The following is a 22,452-nucleotide window of genomic DNA, read 5'->3' on the forward strand; positions in this document are numbered from 1 at the left end:
TGGCTACTTCATTCACTTCCAATAACACTCTTATTTGTTTATATTTCTATGGTAAGCAGAATTCTAAGACGGCACCCCCCCACCTCTATGACCACCTCCTGCATACCGTATAATCCTCTCCCCTTGGGAATGGGCAGGATTTGTAATCTGCTTCTAATCAATAGATTCAGCAAAGATGATGGGCTTTCACTCTCTTTTCACTCTCACGATTATGTTACTTCATATGGCAAAGGTGAAAAGATTTTATAGATGTAATTACGGTGCTAATCCACTGAAAAGAGAGATCATCCCTGGTGGACTTTCTGATCAGTGATCCCTTTATAAGAGTGACTGTCTTTTTGCTTTGAAGAGACAAGCTTCCTTGAATTCTAAAACTGCATGGAAATTGTGAGATAATAATTATGTGTTGTTTTAAGTCGGTAAGTTGTGGGTAATTTGTTACACAATGGAAGACTAATCCAGTTGCCCTTGCCTGTTTCTGTTGCTTTCAGTCAAAGAATTCTGATTGTTAAAATGCTGGATCTCTTTAAAAATTCCTTGGCTGGGGGATCCCTGGGTGGCGCAGCGGTTTGGCGCCTGCCTTTGGCCCAGGGCGCGATCCTGGAGATCCAGGATCGAATCCCACGTCGGGCTCCGGGTGCATGGAGCCTGCTTCTCCCTCTGCCTGTGTCTCAGCCTCTCTCCTCTCTCTGTGTGACTATCATAAATAAATAAAAATTTTAAAAAAATTCCTTGGCTGATGTCTGCGAAGCATATTTTAATCAATAAATGACAAAACCACTTATATTTCTCTTGGGATTAAATGTCACAAAACATACTGTCTTCTCTGTGCCTGCAGTTCAGCGTGAGTCAAACAGTCCTTCTTCACTCACGATGACCAGCTAAACCAGCTTTATCAAACTTTTTTTTGTCTCAGGATCTCTTTATACTCCTAAATGTGACTGAGTATGCCAAAGACCTTGTAAGTGGTTATATCCACCAATATTTAGCATATATGAATATGAAACATCAAAAAATATTTACTTATCATTTAAAACAATGGTAACAACCTAGTAAATGCTAACAGAAATAATGTATTTTTTGAAAAGTGATTCCATTTTCCATAATGAGAAAGTATACATTGAGAGGATTGGCACTGTTTTACATTTTTGCAAACCTCTTTAATATATGCCTTAGCAACTAGATTTTCATATCTCTCTCTGTATCCATCTGTTGCTATTGTTTTGGTCGAATCTATAAAGAAAATCTGGCCTTACACAGATATATAGTTGGAAAAGGGAAGAGTACTTTAAAATTCTTTCCAAATAATTGTGGATTTTCTTTATATCATACCCCAAATTTGGCAAACTGTAGTTTCTTAAAGTTTAGTAGTACGATGTGGAATTTAAAACTCTATGAGCATTCCAGACTGTTACTTTAAGACCCATTGGTCTAGCTCACTATTTAGATGGATCATTTACTTACATGCATAATTTTATAATATCATTCATTGGTTGCTTGGAAATTAATGATTCACTGAGTTCTGCAGATGTTCCAAAATGTTGACAAACTTCATTATGTAATGAAGTTATATATAAAAAATCATATTTGTTAATATCATCACCGATCTCATTAGCAAAGTCTGTAAGTCTTGGGAAGCTGTCAAGCTCATGGCGACTGACACGTCTTCCAAAACTCTAATCTTTACTTGAAAGCTCAAAGTCTGTCATTGTCAAAAATATTGTCAGTTATTTACATAAGTGACCAGTCCACTTAGTTTATTTTGAGGACATGTCTGCCAAAGACCCAAATCTGAAAAACCATAGTTTGTCCAGGAGTCTTTCTTACAGATAAAATGATATTTTGTGAAAAAAATCAGCTAGTACAGTTCTCAACCCAATCACACAGGTGCTTTTCTTTGAGACAGCCAGCCTTCTTTGGTAGGCAGAAGTTCTTTATACATACTTTTCATGTCATCACATGAAATATTAAAGATATGTAGGGACGTCTGTGTGGCTCAGCGGTTGAGTACCTCCCTTTGGCCTGAGGTGTGATCCTGGAGTCTCAGGATCGAGTCCCACGTTAGGCTCCCTGCATGGAGCCTGCTTCTCCCTCTGCCTATGTCTCTACCTCCTTCTCCCTCTCTGTGTCTCTCATGAATAAATAAATAAATAAATTTAAAAATAAATAAAGATATGTAAGCAAGAATTGAAATACAATTATTTTAACTGCTGAGTTCAAGGATATTCTGAAATGAAACTGGTGATTTTTTTAAGCGTGGAGAACCTGATGATCAAGAATGCAATGACTATTAGTACAGGTGGGGGTCACTGCCTTGAATCGTACTGTTTTACCCCTCATCACTTTTGTACCTTTAGTGAAAACATCAACAGAGTAAAAAGGGCAGATAACATCTTAACATTTTTATGAAAGTAGCTTTGATCCTGTGGATTCCTGAAAGTATCTTGGATACTACACAGATCTGCGGACCCCGCTTTTTTAAATTCTTTTTTTTTTTTTTTTTTTTTAAGTAAGGCTCCATGATTAGTGTGAAGTCCAATGTGGGGCTTGAACTCACAACCCTGAGATCATGACCTGAGCTGAGATCAAGAGTCAGATGCCTAACCAACAGAGCCACCCAGATATCCCACCTAATCTCACTTTGAGAACCACTGATCTAAACTATTATGTGAGGCCCTATTCTAACCATTTTTACACTTAGCTCAAGGTGGATTTAATGATACATTTCAGTTTGGGTTTAGAACTCTTTAGGTATTTTCAAGTGGAAAGGAATTGCTGGTACTGTTCACGAGCACAGAAGTCCTTTAACTTATTACATAAACGTATTAAAACAAGACAGGAAAAAAAGGTGTCTTTATATTTTAGATTGGGCTAGTAATTAGTAAGGGTTAGAAATATATTCTGATCATGATCAACCTAATGAGCTTTAACTAAACTAGTTAAAGGATGACAACGTATCAGCAGTTTAACATGGTTGATATTCTGTGATTCCATTTCTCCTATTTCAAAAGCGTGGGCATTTTTGATTTGTTGTTCTCCAAACCATGAACTAAGGCACCAAGTTACCAAAGCATCCAGCATTCCTTTTTTTTCTTAGCTGTGTCCTGGTTCCCTCTCTTTGGTTCAGGGTGTAATTCAGTACTTCAAAAGGTTAAGGGAAATTCTTTCTGAACATTTAAGGCTTTAATAAAAAGCACATCTGCTCTACCAGCCATGTCTCTCAATAGTCTGATTGAGTCCACAAAAGAAGATTTCCTGTTTTTTAACTCAACCTAGAATTCACTAGAATTATTGGAAAAGGAACATGATATTGACTAGCAGCGCTTTATTTCTTGATAAAAATATAACTCTCGTCTCATTTGCTCCCATCACCTATCACATTTTTTTTTCTCAGAGCTGGGTGTAGCACCTCATATAAACAATGCTTTGTGCATTGTAGATGCCCAATAATGCCAATGGAACTGACTGGTATGTGGGCCACGGTGAAGCAGGAAATGTAATGTGTGGTGACAGGTTCTGGTATGGCTTCTAGGTTTATTCTAAGAGAAAACCAATCACTAATAAATGTATATTGGTTACAGACTTATCACACCTGGACTCCACAGTGTGCCTCTTATTTGACCACATACTTCAAGACTTTTTTTTTTTTTTTTTTTTTTACTTCAAGACTTATTATAGGAGTGGCTCAGTAATTTTCTATTTGCAGGTGAATGACTTGTGGAAAAATACGGAGAGGTGCGCAAAGGGGCGTTTCCACCACACACAAAGCTGCTAATGTTGCATTCCCAGCATGCACCACAGTGAAAATATGATGAGATTTTTGAACTTGCACTTAAAAAAATTCCAACTACTGTTTATTCTGTCGTCCTGACTCAAGATTTTTATTTTCATTCTAGTCTATTAATCTTACCCAGCTTCTTTATGAATATCTTTCCTACTGCCCAAATACTATAAAACATTGATAGAGAGAAGCCCCCAAAAGAGAAGAGAAATGCAAATGCAATCCAAATAGACTTCACAAATTAACTTGAAAGGAGGAGAGACATATATTAATTTGGTATAAATATCGTTAAGTTCATGCAGGTACGTGGCAGGTGAGGAGGAAAAGAAGGAAGATGATGAATTGTGCAATTTATCCATTTGAGGAGAAATTGACAGAGTTCCTATCTTAAGGCTTCTATTTTCTTTGGAAATGGGAAAGGAAGTCAAGTGCTGAAAACAGCATGGGAAATTATGGGGTAGAGGGTTTGAGGAGGACAGGGAAGGAGCGAAGGAGCCATTGTGAGCACTGTAAGAAGAAGATGACAAGGGCAGGCAGAAGTATTGCTGAGCAAGATTGAGGGTCTCGCCTAAATTGGAGACAGTTAGTGACATCAGTCTGCACACGTGCAATTTTCTGCAGCTGTGCTTGGTGGTGCATGAATTGGTGCCGTGAGGCTGGACACTGGAGTCTTTCCAGGATTTGGATTCTGGAGGTGAAGTATGGAAGGTGGTAGAAAATGGAGTGGATGATTTAAGAAAATAGTTTAGGAAAATGATTAAAAATTGTAGAGTCTAGGCCACTTAGGAGTGAAAATAAAACCAAGGTAGAGAATAGGACTGACAGATTGGGAGAAAATGGAGGGGGGTGGTGTTTAAAGGAGTAGAGAATTCATGGAGGTCAAAGAATTAGTGTAGTGATGAGAACACCGAAGGCTTCAACTTTTCAAAGACAGGTTATTTTCAAGATCTCAAAAGAGATGCTAGAATTCAGGATTCCAGAGTTGAAGCAGCTGTGAGTGACAAGGTCCATGATGTGGCCATGGGAATAGCTGTCAATGAGGAGTTAACCCAAAGAACATTGGAAATGAATAGGTCAAAGAACATTGCGGGGGATGAGTATATTTTTTGGGTCATCCACATTGATGTACTAGAATCTGGAGTGAAGAGGGACACGGGGACTCTGATGCCAAAGCTATGATAAAGTATGGAGAAATAACCATGATGTTGACAGATGGCAGAGATACTGGGTGGAACAATAATCGGATGGCATGGCCTACAAAAAGATGTCTGAAGATACAATGCTTACGCTGTAAGAGGATGCTGAACACCCTCCTGATCTTAGGAAAGAAAATAAACTATTGAGATTGTTCCTAATGGGATATTCAAATTTCAGTTACAGCAAGAAAGTAAAAGATGAAGACAGCTTCCATGAACATGCTGGAAAGAGTAGGAGGGAAGACTGTAGTAAGAAGAAAAAAAAAAACAAGAGAAGGGAAGAAAGCACAAAGGAGTGTAGATACCAGAATGTGGGAGAGGACAGATGACTAGAGACGTCTACAATTTGGTATTAGCCAAGGTGGAAAGGATGGGACCAGCCTGAAGCTGCTTCATGGTCAGTGTAGATGTCGAGAGTGCTGGAAGCTTGAGGACATGCACAGGCTGAGTCCTTTGCTCTACTGTTCAAGGAGAAAGTAAGAGACAGTCTTTAAAGAAATCTTAGCCTAAACTGCAAACAGTTAGATCAACCCCAAGGCTCTTGCTTATCCTTCCTTCTTTTATTTATTTTTTATTTTTTTTCCTTCCTTCTTTAAAAAAAGAGATTGTATTTGTTTGGCAAGTAGAGAGAGAGAGAAAGAGAAAGAGAGAACGCGCGAGTGAGCGAATGCAAGCAGGGAGAGCAGCAGGTAGAGGGAGAGGGAGAAGCAGACTTCCCGCTGAGCAGGGAGCCCATGTGGGGCTCAATTCCTGGACCCTTGGATCATGACTTGCGCTGAAGGCAGACACTTAACTGACTGAGCCACCCAGGTACCCCAAAACTATCTTTCCTTTAAGCTTTGGAATTACCTCTCTTAAATTACTCTCTTCTGTCTAGACCTTACCCCTGAGCTTCAGACCATGGTATGCAAATGCTTACCTGACATTTCCACTTGTATATTATAAAGGCACCTTCATCTTATGATCTTTTCCCTAAAAAACTAGTTCTCATTCAAATTTTTCTTGTATTCTTGAATGAAATCACTGTCCATTCTTTCATACAAGCCTATAAGCCCACAATCACCTTTGGCACTTCCTTCCCTCTCGGCTCCATATCTGCCCATCACCTCCTGACAGTCACTTCCTGAATTCATCTAATTGCCTACCTCGACCACCTGACTTAAGCCACCACATCTTGTCTAGACTGTTGTGTTTACTAATAAGTTTTCTGCATTCATTCTCATCCACATCAATTCCCAACTCCAAACTCTTTGCAATACTGCAGCCAGTTCTCATTTCAAAATGAAAATCCAATAGTCTGAAATACCCCTTAATGCCTTATGTCTTCCCTTTGCTCCTAGGATAAGGCTGAAATCTCCCAGGTGATTTCCAAGGTTTGATGTGGTTTAACCCCAGCCTGTCTCTCCAGCACATTGGACAACATGTTCTCCTGTGCTTGCTTTGCTCAGACACTGTTAACCAGACACGCCAAGCTTGTCACACGTCTAAGAGGCATCTCTAACTTAAAATGCTCAAAACAAGCTCCTGAAACAGCTCCTCCAGCTTGCTCCACTGGTAACCTTCCTCATCTTAGTAAATAAAACCCTGTGTTTTTTTTTGCTGCTCATTGTAGAGATACTGAGGCCATCTGACTCTCTTCTTCTCATGTCCTACCTCCACCTCTCACCAACCCCCTGAGCTCTACCTGTAAGGCATATCCAGGATCTGACTACTTCTCACCATCATTGCTTGTGTCAAATTGGACCAAATCATTATTGCAACAACCTCTAAATGATTCTCGCTGCCCTCATTGCCCTCACTGCCCTTTGCTCCACTGTCTATTCTCCAAATGAGAAGCAGAGAGAAGCAGGCTCTCCCTAGGGAGCCTGATGTGGGACTTGATCCCAGGACAGTGGGATCATGACCAAAGCCGAAGGCAGACACTTAACCACTGAGCCACCCAGGTGCCCTCAAACAAAATCTTTTTTAAAAAAAATATCAGATTTCCAAGCCCCACACTTGAGTTTCTCATAGGGACCTATTAAAAAATAGCGGAGATCTTGCAGGACCCTCAGATTTTATCTTATTTTGTTTCTCTGTCATTAGAAGAATTAAAAACGGACTACACTCCAAATATATGAATTATCACACAACAGGTAAACCGCGCATGCCATACTCAGCGGGGAAGATGGGCTTTAGAAATACACTCGATCACGTGTGGATATGCTTTTAAAAACAACCAGTGCAAAGAATGTCAAGACTGAGTAGCTACAGACAGAACATTGCTGAGTTTCTGTAAATGGTCTCTGTTTTTCTTCTGCCTAAAACAAAGACACTCTTTTATGAGTTTTACTCTAAGTGGCTGCAGATGCCAGTCCAGATATCCACACTTCAGGGAAGATTCAGATTTTTCTATGAGAATATGATGAAAAAAAAATTGGAATGAGTCACCCCTGAAATAATCAATTTTATGGCAAGTTTCTCAAATGAAGTGTTTTTGGTAGTATGATACTTAAAAATAATAACTTGCTTAAGAGTTAAAACTTTAAAGTAAATGTAACTCTATGAGGAGGTACCATTTTTCAGAAGAGAAAACAGAGATATAACTCTAATATTTTACAGTACAAAACCTGGTGATTTTTTTTGTTTCTTTTGGAAACAAAACAGATCTATATCAAAGGTAGGACTATTAGAATATTTTGCCAAGGAAAAGGTAGATAGGTTGGTAAAGGTTATATGACTTAAAAAACCCACTCTTTAAAAGAAAACAAAATGGAAGTCAATTAGATTGACTTTACCAGAGTACCCAGGCAATATACACAGTCTGTGGCCATTATTCTGCTCTGGTGTTAAGTCTAGAATGGGGCAGGTGTTAATTGCCCTGGAAAGTAAAATGCAACGTAAAGATTCTTAGGAAAAAAAAAAATTTTCCTGCAGTCAAGAGAATGCTGCTTTTTTAGATGTTTCCTGGGCTGACACTGAAGTTTCTTATTTCATAGCATTCTTGAAAAATTGATTGCTTAATAAGGTAATCTGCCCAGACAAAACTGATTAGAGACAGTTATAATATCCCCATATAAAAGGCAAAATGGCAAAAAGGATGAGGTGGAAAGTCTTGGGTCAAATTCTGTAAATACACAATTACCTGCTCAGTAGAGAAGCAAATTGTGAAAGAAAAGGAACCTACTTCTTATGCATAATTTAAGACTGCCCATTCATTGTTTTTTAACCCTACGAAAGATGAAAGGGGGGAAATTTGCATTAATTGTCAGGAATTAAACAGATAATATGAAACTACTGTATCAGGGATAATGGATAAACCATATCTGATTGTATTAACATTGTTTAATTTCTAATAGCTTCATTATGATGTTTCTATTTTCTTTAATTTAAATTCCCTTCTCAAAATTTTCTAAGTTCTTTTAAATACTGTCAATCAAAATGCCTTGAACAAAATATTTCTCTAGCTCTTAGCAACCAAGGAGCCAAATCTGTTGACAAACACCAGAAGTCAGAAATATAACAATTACAGCACAGAGGGTGCCCTGCAGGAATCAGGACAATTCTATACTCTAAGGGATCTCTCCTTCTTCACCAGGATAGAAGAAATTACCTCCTTTTAAAGAAGGAAAGGGGCCAGCCCCGGTGGAGCAGCGGTTTAGCGCAGCCTGCAGTCCAGGGCGTGATCTGGAGACACTGGATCGAGTCCCATGTCAGGCTCTCTGCATGGAGCCTGCTTGTGTCTCTGCCTCTCTCTCTCTATCCCTGCATTTCTAGGAATAAATAAATAAAATCTTTAAAAAAAATAAAGAAGGAAAGGGACATTTGCTTTGAATTTTATCTTCGAATCATAGTTTTTAAAGGCCTAAGTAAGATAAAGATATTAATTATGTTCTATGTTCTTTCTAATATACCACCTCATCATGCTTTTGGATGATGCTCTACCAGGATATCTCCACCATCTTCCCAAAAGATGGTACCATTTGGCTCTAAAAGATTTTAGTAGTCTCCTACATCATTACTCAAAATATCTGTTTCGTGGGATTCAGAGGCTCCACACACTATCTCCAAATCAGGGTGAGACTAGAACTAAAATGATTTCTAGGTGGAACGAAAAACAGTGTGAAAATTAGATATAGATTCAAACTCTCTGAGAAGAGGGAAAGAAGATATAGGCCTACTCTACAATACTACATCAAAATGATTTGGGATGGATTAGAATCTCATTTTAAAAGAAACTTACCATCCCAAATAGATTTGTGTTTCCAAAACAGTTTGGAAAAGGGACTTAGAGTTTAAGCTTTTCCAGAACAGAATTTACATATGAACTTTTGCTAATTAACTCCTTACAGTTACTTTAGTGACAAAGACCTTGTCCCAGTATTTTGTGAACCTTCCGTTAGAAGTGAAATGAGTAATAATTTAAATCTTAAGGCAATTTTCAGATCCCATACTATTAAGTTAATAGAGGAAGCAAGTATAGAGGCTTGTTGATGGGTTTGGGGAACAAGACCTCTAATTTTCCTTTCTCTCAATTTCTTTACTCTGAGTCAACCTAACTCATGGAGGAAGCTAAGTAATAAAACCAGAATGATATCTAACTTCTGTTAAAATAAACAAGGAGGCCATTAGACAGAAGCAGCTTTAATGCCTTGCTACCTTACATGAGCAAACCAAACCTAGCCTGTAATGCCTCAACATTAAGAAATTGAAACCTAAGGACAACCAAACACAAATAACCAACTTGGCTTTCATAAATGATGCAACCATATAAGCTATAGCTAATCAAATAATATCTTTGCTTTGCTTCTGGCTTAGCACCACCCAATTCTAATTGATTTTCACTCAGATCAACACTTAACATATTTAATATGCCTCAGTTTATCTTTTAACACTTCTCAGCGCAAATATCATCCAACAAAATAAATAAAATGATCACTAATATTTATGCAGCACTATGTTGCAGACAAATATCTCATGTTGACATATAACTATTTTCTCATAGGATCATTACTGTAAGTCCAATCAATGACAACTCTCAGCCCCAAAGCTTAAGTAACTTGCACAAGTCTGATAGTTGAAAGAGGAAGAGTGGGATTTTGAATGTGAGAACTCTGTTTCCAGAGTCTGTTTCCTTCTACATGAAGCCAATAAGGTAACGTTGGCTACGTATTTTTTAGGGTAGAGAGCATGCACCATCACCTCCACATGTTATTTAGTTTGGAAATCAGTCAGGCTGCAATCATTTTTGGATTTGAAACAAGGTAAGGCCTTGAGGTGCTCAAAGGTGTACTAATTGACAACTGTTGGGCAAAACTGGCAGCTCTACTCCAGGGAGAAGATCACTGCCCTCATTTGTTGCTTATTTTCAAATTTCCACATCAACATTTGTCCCATGGTCTTATTGAGTAGCTGGAAAGGCCAGAGACCTACATAAGTTCTGATCCTTCCTTGAGATACAACCCACCCTGCCACTGAAATTATTATTCTAGAGCATTCCAAGAGCCCCTCCATTCAATTTTCCCACTGGGAAAAATATATGCTAATCATTTAGAGCATAATGTTTCTAGAGCTATCCTATAACCATAAACTTTGATCCACAATAATAGCAAAAACATCAGTAGCTAAGACTGCTCATACCGAGCCTTCTGCTAAGGGCCTTATATGCAGTATCCCATTTAACCCTAATATAATTCTATGAGGCAGGCATGATTATTACAAATGAGAGAGCCAAGGCTCAAAGAAGGTAACTTGCCCCAGAGTTTTTCATTTACAAAGTTAACTAATTACTTGGTAATTTACATTATTTTTATATCCCTTTGCTCAAAAAAAGAACATGAAGCCATCAAGTACTCACTTGGTGACCCTTCTCTTAATTTATATAAACCACACAGCTTTCATTCAGTGGCATTAATTCCACTTTGCAATTTCAAAATTCTATTAATGACTTTTAAAAACACTGTTTCAGTCTAATTCTTATTAGTTTGGCACATGTATGGTTTGAATATGTTCCATGGAAAGGCCATGAAACAAAACAGGAGGTGAAGTATTCATGGAATGAAGGCCCTATTCCAATTCCTCCATACCCAACCAGAATGGAAAAGGCAGCCTTCTGCACTTTGGGGTTGATTATTTAAGCGCACACACACACGCACACATGCACACATCTATTGTTAGATGTGAGCTAGAATGAATAACCTCTGCTCTGAGTATGAAAATTAAGTTCTGTTTTTTAATCGATTTTTCTAGGCAATTTTAATAAAGTGATCAAATACAATTGAAATATCATATTCTTCCCTGGAGCTCTCGAGTTCTTTCTACTATAACCTATGTTTGAATCCCACATGAAAACCCTTAGCCTTTAAATCTGCACCAGATGTTCCAAAGTGGCAGTTGGTAATACACATACTCAGGGCAGAACTGAGTTTCAGAGACGGCTGACAACCATCTCCACCCCTTCCCCACCCCCATGACCCCTTCCCCTGGTCCCAGAGAAAGTCCAGCATTTCATGTCATGGTGTTACAGTAGAAAACATTTTTTTCCTTATTCAAACATCTCAATAGCTCGCAACAATCATTTGGCTTATACTTCACAGCCCAAAGTAAACCAAGCAATCATTTTTAACCAATGTACAACATTGCAGATTCATTGATTCTACTTCACAGGAAATTAGTCATTGATTTCTTAGGATAAGTGAGTTCTGGTGAGCTATGGTCGAAACCAAGCAAAAGTGAAAATGAGGTCTCTCGCCCCAAGACTCATTTAGCTTGTCACTCCTCCTATTAGCTTTAGCAACATCTGGGACTTCATTCATTGCTTGTTTTTCTCTTACCTTCTCGTCGTGTTTCTCCCACTTCCAGTTTCCCTAGGATCAGAAGGAGGTATGAATAAGAACTGAGCAGGAAATGTGGCAGAAAAATTTAAACTAGGTCTAAAAAGCAATGGAACGGGCTCCCAAAGCATCTCATGACCAGCAGCCTTTCATTCAAGGGAGCTTTAGTACCTCTGGAAGAAAGGCTCATTGCACTATTATATCCATGTGCCTGAGGTCCAGCTCACCCCAAGCTGACACTGGAAGGTTTTGTGGGCTGGGCTTCCACGGACACGGACACCTGCAATCACCTGTTATGAAATGCAGATAATGCCTTCTGTCGTAAAATGTTGCTATTGCAGCCCTTGCAAGCCAGAGTTTGAGAAACCCAACTCAGTTATCTCCATAACAATCAGAAACTGAACATCATCTTATAACTCATTCGATCATTCATTTATCCCACAATAAGAATTACTGATGACTTGTTATGTATTAAGAACTATAGTAGGTGGTGGAGGCAAAAAGTACTGAATATGAAGAATGTAACAAAAGCTATAGATTTCCCCTTTACCTATCTCCCAGTTCTATGTGTTTGCTTGGGGATATGAGGAGAAAGGGGTTTTATAGAAGTGGTTAAGACCACCATCTCAAGGTCATATTGCTTAGATTCCAATCACAACCCTCATGTATTTCAATTAAGTAACTTTGGTTGGGTTTTGTAACTGCTATGTGGTTTAGTTTCCCTGTCTGTAATCCTGGGATAATGTTAATAATAGTACCTCCCTGAGAAGATTATAGCAAGAATTAAAAAAATTAATTTATAAAAATGATTCAGGACAGAGCCTGGCAAATAGTCAGAACAATGGAAATATTACAAACATTCTCATTATCCTCTAAGGTTGATCAGATTTCCTAGATTTCATTTGCAACAAACTGTCAGTGTGTGTACAGACCTACTAAAAGATTTTGTTCTGATAAGGACAGTTGGTGTCACTCATTTATATTAGCAGTATTAATAATAATGGAGCTTATTTTCCAGAGCTACAAAAGAATTAGTACGGTACCTCTGGCATTCTAAATTAGTCCTTATTAGTGGGTAAATCCAAACCCAGAAATGTTACAGTAACAAAAAATTCCTACTTAACCAAACTTAAAAAAAAATTTTTTTTTAAAGATTTATTTATTTTATGATAGACATAGAGAGAGATAGAGAGAGAGGCAGAGACACAGGAGGAGGGAGAAGCAGGCTCCATGCTGGGAGCCTGACGCAGGACACGATCCCAGAACTCCAGGATCAGGCCCTGGGCCAAAGGCAGGCGCCAAACCGCTGAGCCACCCAGGGATCCCCTTAACCAAACTTTAATCGGGCTCCTGTAAGCCCTCTTCTCACCCAGGTCTTGAACTTGACCTACTGAACCCAGTTTCAGTAGAAGACTCTCCCAGGCCAGTTTATTGAGAATCCTCCCTACTCTTGATCCACTCAAGCTCTTCTTCCTCCACCTTTCATTTCTAACTGAGTTTGATTTCTAGCTCACCCCCACCTTAACATCTAAGCAAGTTCCTGATTAATTTGCCATCCTCTTCCTCATGCTGTCTACCAGTTAGAAACCCCCACTCACCCCTATTTGTTCTTCAGCGTTGAGTTCAATCTCCCTCCCCAGCTGATATAGTCTTGGCTCCTACAGCAATAGTCTTGAATAAAATCTTCCTTGTCATTTTCAACAAGCATCAGGATAATTTCTCTTTAACAATGGAAATAAGGAAATATCACTATCATTGAGATATGATTAATTATCTACATATACTCAATGAGGAAAAAGTTCAAATACAGTGGAAGAGTTTGTGATGCTTGGAGACTTCCTTCTGACATATTGTGATGAAGGAAAAGAGAGGCAGATCATAAAAGCATGCATAGATAACTTAAATTAGTTCCCAGGCATCATCTATAGATATTTTTCTCATTTAAAGTAAAAGACCATTACTCACATTAACCCCCAACAAACTCATTTTCTAACTCTGGTGGTCCTAGGATATAACATTTTTAGGCACATAGCATTATGCATGACTGCAGATTAAATAGAGGAGAAAACTGGCTGCGAGTTAGACCATTTGTCAAGAAATAAAGTGTCAGAAATAATTGGATACTTTGGAAAGACAAAAAATAAATTTAATAGATGGGGTATTTAAAATTATTAAATTTGGGGTCAACTGGAATATATTTTGAAGAGATGGAAGAATTCAAAAGTAGTTAAGATGTTTGTATTTTTTTATGTGAAAAGAGTCATTTGATTTTCAAAATATATTAGTCTCCAGTAATCTTAATTAGAAGATCCGAAAGAAGTGAGAGGGAAAAAAAAAAAAGTGAGAGGAAATATTGATGAGCAGAGAAAAAAAATGCATACTTAGAGTAGTCACCATAAATTATTTTTTACTTTTTTAGTAAGTAAATTACCATTTTCCGGAAGGAAGTACTTACATACAGTAAAAGTCTGATTTTAAGTTTAAATTTTAGATTTTTCCATACTTTTACCAAAACCATCTATTAGATGAATAAAGAAATATAGCAACTCATTTATGAGACTAAACTCTACCTCCCTTTAAAATTATTGTAAATTAGAAATCTTTCCCTAATACTCAAAAAAATATATCCATAGGATTCCTATTTCTTTCACTTCATGAGACGAGTCTCAACTTTCCACTGTATTCCCAGGAAAAGGTTTGGTACTGCTCTTGATCTAACTCTGTATCTGACATCCATTAGCAATAACGAGCTAATAGAGAAAGGGTCTGCATGGAGAAAGCGAGTGAGATGTTTAAGGGAAAACTGCCAAGGCCAGAGTCCATTAAGAATTCACCTTGAACGTCAACTAAAAGCCTAGGTTCTAGCCCTGCTCTGTTTCTAATTAGCACTGTAACCTCACTGAGCTCAGTTTCCTCCTGTGTAATGTACAGGGATGGTGATTCCTAAGTACCCCGCTAGCCCTAACACTCTTGATTTGTAATGAGTAAGCACCATAATAAAAGATTTGGTCCTAAACATTTCAGACTTTTTAGGTTTCTAAATCTGGCTAGAATACTTCTTTTTTTCATGCAATTCTTCATGCCCCCCAGAAGAAAAAAAAAAAGTTTTCTGTGTCTAAATTATAAAAAACACTAAGGCTATTAGAGAAAAGGGTACCAAATGATGCATTTGCCTTCCTCTCTGAAGTCTTTTGAAAATGAAAGACATGGTATATGCACTATCTTTAGATATAAGCATTTGCAGAATTACTTCTATTATGCAAATCGTTTTTAAGGATTTAAATTGGTCTAGACTTTATGGTTCATCTTTTTTTTTCTTTCTACTCAGTTGCAACATAATATTGCAAATTATGATCAAGAAAGGATTTTCTCATATCCATGGTGTGAGCTGATTTATTGAATAGGTACTGTTCTAGGTGCTGAAGGATGCAGTGAACTACACAAAGGCCCTGTTCTCATGAAGCAAACCTTCCATCAGCATTGTCCTGTTTCATAATATTAGTAATTCATGATTGGAGAAAAGTATGGAGAAGAAAATAAATACCACCTAGGTTAGACTGTTTGACATCCCATTTTTTTTCCTATCAATTTTTTCCCAAGAAAGATTGCAGCAATTTGCAATCCCAATTACCCACGGAGTTTTTACTTTATGTCACAAACATTTTAGAGTTTATTTTGGGACAGACACTGTTCTAAGTGACTTATCACATTAATCCATGTAATTCTCATACAAGCCCTACGAGGGAGGTAAAAATATTACCTACCTTGGATACAGAATTTTAAGTTGGCAGGTTTTTATTTTTCAACATTTCAAAGATATCATTCCATTATTTTCTGACTTCCATTGTTGTAGAAAATTCAGTCCTTGTTCTTACTCTGTTTTTCCTGAATGTAACTTCCCCACTTCCAGCTACTTTTAATACTTTTTTCTCTTTATCTTTGTTTTATAGCAATTTTCTAGGTGTCTAATTTTTTTTTTAATTTTTATTTATTTATGATAGTCACAGAGAGAGAAAGAGAGGCAGAGACACAGGCAGAGAGAAGCAGGCTCCATGCACCGGGAGCCCGACGTGGGAATCGATCCTGGGTCTCCAGGATCGCGCCCTAGGCCAAAGGCAGGCGCCAAACCGCTGCGCCACCCAGGGATCCCTAATTTTTTTTTTTTAACTTGAGTTCCTTTCTTGATGATCTGGAAATAGGTGAAGGTTGGACACAAATTTGGGGGTTATCTGCATTGGGAATAGAGTTTAAATTGGTAACTTTGCTAAATGACAGCAAAAGAAGATATAAGAGGAGATAGTATCCTGAGTAACCCTGACTATAAAGATGAAAAATGGGTCAGAGAAAGAGCAGTGAGAGAAGTAAACTAGAAACTAAGAGTACAGGTCATGATCATGAAGAGGAACCATCAAGGATAGCGATAAATGAAAAAGGCAGGTCAGCAAAAATAAAGACTAGAAATGGGTCACCAGATTTAGCAATCATTTTTTTTTTCCTCGAGAGAACACATTTGTTTTGTTTTTAGGGCAGAGGTAGAAGTAGCAGCCAGATTTTTAAGTATTTGTCTTCTATTGTTTCAGGTTCAGATTCATTTATTTTTATTGTATCTTGAATATATACTCAAGAAATAGAATAAAATATTTCTAAACGTCCTCTGGGAATTTCTAGCTACTATTTTCAAAAAGTGGTTAGCCAGATATTTCTAATATAAACAGAGCACATGTCAACCACAGATATGTAGTTAAAATATATTTTCTCCTCAGGTCAAGTGAAGTCTTGTTGATAGGTCCTCAGAGTTCTGCTAAAGCCAAGGGCACCTTCCCAACAAGTAGAAGGATGATTTGGGAAAGGCTATATTGGCCGGTAAATTATAACCTTCACCTCTTCCCTCCATTCCTGGTGCCCACTTTGTTTTCATTATCACACCTCTCAGGCTTCCCCCAGTATCACTCAAGCTTTTTATCCTTTTCTACTTCCCAAGATCTGACAAGACTGGTCTCAGTCTCTATAATTTTCTATTTTCTCTAATAGAATTTTGTCCTTGTCCATCATTGCATTGCTTCTAATAGGGCATCCACTGAAACAAATGTATGACAACAGGAAAGTAAAGGGGTTTATCTGAGTCATGTCATGAAATACTATGAGGTTATTTTTACGCATAATGAATAATATGGAAAAAATATTCAATATATCAAGTGAAATATATGTCTGATCTGTGTTCTGGTTCATAAATTAAGAATATACTTACACAAAATAATAGAATATTTAAATTGGATTTACCTAAGAATAACATATGGTCATGAGCACAATGTTAAATAGTTTGGGCTAGGCAGTCCCACACTATTCCAAAACAGGCAACCACTGAAGCAATATGTTGTAGTACTGGGCTACCAAAGAGCTATATATGAGTCACTCTTCATCTCTATGTCCTTTGAGTGATTTATAGAGAACATAATATCCCAACACAAATTTTGAATTCTCCATTAGATTAAAAAAATATATATCATGCTGGCATCTTTCCCCAGTAAAGTTAACTAGCTCTTCTGAAAAAGACAAAATGGAAACCCCTTAAGTTAGTGTTCATTACCATGTATGGGCTATACTCTTAGTTGATTAATGTGGTTTCATTTCATGCCACTAAAATAATGCCACCTTTGGGACATCTGTTTTTATGTTTTGTTTTAGAATTTCTGATTGCCATTTATATGGAAAACTGAAGATTTATTTATGTTTCATTCTAAAAAAACACAAAATAATCCTCATTAAGTGGACTATAATTAAATTAATTTGATAATAAGGCAAGTAAGACAGCCAAAGCATGTCAAGTAGAAAATTCATGCTATTCACAACATTTCTTGTGAAAAACTACTTATTTAAAAAAGAATCTGAAACATTGACTTTTATATAGAGGATTCATGTCTTTTTTTTTAAGATTTTTTTAATTTATCCATGAGAGAGAGAAAGAGAGAGAGATAGAGAGAGAGAAGCAGAGACACAGGCAGAGGATAAGCAGGCTCCATGCAGGGAGCCTGACGTGGGACTCGATCCCAGGTCCCCAGGACCACACCCTGGGCTAAAGGTGGCACTAAACCGCTGAGCCACCAGGGCTACCCAGGATTCATGTCTTTATTGAGATGCTGTCAAAGTTAATTTTCCTCTATTTCATATAGTGCTTTACGAATATATCCCATCAGCTCTTTAATATCAAGGAGGTCAAGGAGAAGAATTTTCTTCATTTAATATATAGAAAACCTAGCACAAGGGATCGACTCAATTATTTTAAGAAATTGAATAATTCATTGGCAAAATGGAAATAGAATGCAGCTCACACTCTTTCCTCCTTTACATAAAAGTTAGAGTTTTGGCTTGTTATATACATCTAGGCACAAAACTGATCTCATAAGTCACCACATTATAATTATAACTACTAACAAAGGGCTCAACACAGCCTTTTTTATGAGTGTCATCCTGATATGCAGTCATTTATAAATATGCATACACATATGCATACATAATGTACTAAATTCATACACATACACTTCATATTATATTAGCACCATTTTATAGGTGGAGAGAGCAGAGGGTTTAAATACTTGTCTGGAATATAAAGCAAGTCTTAGCTAAAGGACAGATAAAAACCAAGTATTTAAATGGCTATTTTTCTCAGTGCTATTTGAGTGTTGCAGAAGAAACAATTTGTAAACAAAAGGAAGATCTTTGCTGTCTGCATGATATGTGATGAATAATAGGATTCTTGACTGGCTAGAAGGTATTTATTCTCTGCCTGAATTTAACGAAAAAAAGTACAATAAGTTTCCCTCCTTTGAATTAAAAAAAAAAAAACAACTGGGCAAGTTTAGGGGGAATGCACGGTTTAGTATTAGTATATCTATCTATAATTAATTCATTCATTCAATGACATGTCAACTCCTATTTTCTGCCAAGCCACTATGGTACTTAATGATCAAGCCAAAGCTTATCATTATGTAGCTTATATAGTGGGAAAAGTGATTAAGGAATTTTAGTTGATTTCAGCACAATATTACTGAACACAGTGATGATCTGACCCCAGTACATGTAATCTTAGGTTGCATTTATTTAATACAGCAAGTAGGAAGCACCTAGGTAGCTCAGTCAGTTAAGCATCAGATTTCTGATTTTGGCTCAGGTCATTATCTCAGGATTGTGAGATGGAGCCCTGAGTCAGGTTTGTACTGGCCATGGAGCCTGCCTAAGATTCTCCTTCTCCCTCTCCCTCTGCCCTGCCCCCTTCTCTAAATCAAAACAAAACAGCATCTAGAATAATAGTATATTTAATTCTAATCTGCACAATTTTGATTATAACCAGGGTTTGGATGTTCCTTTCTATATGATAAACTAGAACACATTTCATGAGGCTGAACATAAAGGTTAAAACACTAAGAACTATGTCATATGTGCAATAGTTGAAAGAACTTATGGGCTACTTAAGGGAACAAATGACTTAGGGAGCACATGATAGCTGTCAAACGTTGCAAGGACTGACACATAAAAAGAATTAAATTTGTTCTTTCCTGTTTTAAAAAACTAAATGATAATAAATGGTTGAAAGCTGTAGATAGGTATAGTTCAGCTTAATATAAGAAATCACATTCTAAATTAAAAAAAAAAAAAAGAAATCACATTCTAATCATTAGAGCTGCTAAAGATAGAGTGGTTTGCCTCAGGAGTTAGCAGATGTATCTAAGCAGAAGCTAAAAAACCACTTTGCTGGTACATGGCTGAAGATTCGTAATTAGCCAAAGGATGGCTGACCTAGGTGACCTTATTCCTTCCAAACATGAATGTCTGTTAATCTATGATGCAAATTAGGGGATATAAGGACAACAATTTCTTTATTGTCTCAAAGTGTTTGATTCAATGGAAGATTCACTTTCTGAATGATCTCAATCAGTGTTGATGTTCAGAGAAAGAGCTTCCATTTTCTTTATTCCATGCTCTGGTCTGTACTATCTTGTTGCATTCTTTGTACCATTATTCACCGTATCGGTTTCCTAGGGCTGCTGTAGTACAGCAGACTGGTTGGCTTAGCACAACAGAAATTTATTGTCTCATAGAGGCCAGAGGTCCAAAATCAAGGTGTTGGCAAGGCAACCTCAAGATGCTGGGGGCGGTGTCTGTTCTAAATAGCTGTGGAAGTGTCAGGTATTTGTACTGCCATAACTGATACATCCAGATTCTACCATTTTTTATCCATATAACTAATCAGGCCAAACCACTGCCAGCTGCAGAGATGGTCACCCATGAACATAAGCTCTACCTGGCCATCTGCACCATTGGCATGAGGTAGCACAGGAGCTTAGGCTTGGAAATCAGTCCTGGCATTCACTTACAAGTGCCTGACTTTGGACAATTCTTTGAGTTTCTGTCTCCTTGTCTATCTTAGAGAAACACTTACCAGCTGTCTCACCAGCTGTAACAACTGTTAGGATGCTGATGAAATGAAACAAGATAAGTATCAGAAATAAGAAGAAATTAAGTGGCTTATCAAGGTCACACATTTAGTGTATATGAATGAGTGTGGCAGGGGCAGGGCTGAGACTGAAATCAGCTCATTTGATTTTGAGTTCATTGTTCTTTCTCTTACGTGTGTGTGTGTGTGTGCGTGTGTGTGTATGTATGTATCCTTCCCTGGAGCAGAAAAGTCTTAATACACTTTTAACTAGTGGCAAGGAGGCTATTTTACTGGAAGAATGAACTCACTATTCGCTTTGACCCAGCCTGCCTAATGACCCTAACTTCTGGTTTTCTACTAGTAGGACTGAATGGAATTCAGCAGCAGTGAGGACTTCTTTCCAGAGTCTGAGTTGGTGAAATCATCACTCCCACAACTGATGCAACTGGCCTTCATAAATTATTAAAAGATATTTGTTCTAAAGGAAGGCATCACTGTCTGAACTGCTCAAGTTCAGTTCCAGAGGAGCTGAACCCCACAAGCTAGTCTAATCTTAAACAGATTGATGATTGACCTAATCCACTCCATCTATCCAAAAATAAGAAAGAAAGAAAGAAAGAAAGAAAGAAAGAAAGAAAGAAAGAAAGAAAGAAAGAAAGAAGAAAGAAAGAAACAAAGAAAGGAAGGAAGAAAGAAAGAAAAAGGTAGTAAGAGAAGACTTTATAGGAATACATTTGTAAAGTCAAAAACAGTTCTAAAGACAAAAACTTTTGCTGAAAGCACTGATTCCAGAGGAAAACATCTTATCATTCATTAAACTATATGGTCTCCAATGTTCTTTTTTTTACTAGAAACATATGATCTTTGGACTCTTGCAGTGAAATTCCTCTTGGATCATCTTTCTTTCCCTGTGCAGTGCTTTGATCTTAGTTCAGGCCCAAATTACCTCCTGGTTGAATTTCTGCTATGACCATCTAGCTTGTCTTCCAGCTAACCTTGTTTTCCCTTGCACAATATTCTGCGTATCCTCTCCAGACGAATCCATCTAGAGCAGTTTGCTTTTCCCACATTAGTTCCTATTAGTTTCTCACATTTGCCACTGGAACATTCTCCCATGGTTTTGTTCCTGTTCCTCCTACTACTCGGAAATTAAGTACCCCTCATTAGTCCAATCCCATGTTTAAGATAAACACGCCAGTGCACACGATCATTTCCTTTTCAAAATGTGTACTGCAGCTGTTGTAAGTATCTCTCATTTTGGTAGTATTTATTCTCTAATTGGCTCATGTTTTATGATTTTGTTTCCAGAGCGCCACTGGCCAAAAAAGCCTCTTTTGTCTTTCTTCTCTCTAGCACTTAGCTCCAAACCAGAGTTCTCATTAAATACTTCCTAATAGTGGAATATCAGACAATTGCATTTCTTCTCATGAAACTAGCCATAATAAACCTTTTAGTAAAATCTGATAGAAATGTAAATGAAGAATGAACAAGATAAGGAGTGTGATAGTTGCCTAGCCACATGCCACATCCTGTCAAGAAAGGTTTCACAGAAAAATTAGAGGAATATTCTCTGACTCTTGGCCTCTGATACGGCCTATTTCTCCTATTTCAATGGACAGAGTGGCAGGCTCAAGTCCCTGCATTGCTGAGATTTGCGCAGAAGACTGCCCTGTTTGGTCCGCAGCTGCTCAGTAATGAGGAGATGAGTGTGAACACAGCAGAAACCGAAGCATTCCGTGGAGTTCACCAGAAGTGCCCGCAGTCTTCAAACTTCAATTCAGAGGAAGAAGCACAGGAAGAGGATTTCAGTTGCTTTCAAATTGTGGTGGTTCCCTGCCCCGCCCCCACCAATCCCCGCAACCCCCCCACCCCCAAGCCACATGCAGGTGGTGTTACTGCTCAAAGCTCTTGTTCAGCCAGGAAATGCTCAGCTTCTAGTTCACTGTGAGGAAATGCATTTAGTGCTAAAACAAAAACTTCCTTGAAACAGTCTTTTTACGTTATTATATGAATAAGCAGAATCTCACAGTTAATGTGCTGTGTTCCAGCTTGGAATTCAAGACAGTGGTGTGAAATTTACCTCCTTTAAGAGCTGTAAAGAATTCTATCTGCAAAGAATCTTAGGAAATGCCAGCTGTAAGCTCTCAATGGTTTCCTTCTGGTTAGGTGGACTTCTTCAGAAAAATTACCTATCTACCTATCTATCCATCCATCTGTCCATCCGTCCAT

General features: G+C 37.8%; 1 protein-coding gene across 7 annotated transcripts in view; it reads right to left on the reverse strand.

The window, feature by feature from the left end:
• The window catches only part of FAR2 (fatty acyl-CoA reductase 2), a 131,918-nt gene that overhangs the window by 66,347 nt on the left and 43,119 nt on the right, over positions 1–22,452 (reverse strand). For 3 of the 7 annotated variants that reach the window (XM_077870579.1, XM_077870583.1, XM_077870582.1), the window contains exon 2: positions 11,790–11,822. The exons of 2 other annotated variants lie outside the window; for them this stretch is intronic. The gene's annotated coding sequence lies outside the window, so the exon portion shown is untranslated. Of the gene's footprint in view, positions 1–11,789; positions 11,823–13,387; positions 13,511–22,452 lie in introns of all 7 variants that reach the window. 2 more of the 7 variants (XM_077870577.1, XM_077870578.1) reach the window with 1 other exon arrangement.

The sequence above is a fragment of the Canis aureus genome, chromosome 25 (assembly GCF_053574225.1).
Source record: "Canis aureus isolate CA01 chromosome 25, VMU_Caureus_v.1.0, whole genome shotgun sequence".
Taxonomy (NCBI): domain Eukaryota; kingdom Metazoa; phylum Chordata; class Mammalia; order Carnivora; family Canidae; genus Canis; species Canis aureus.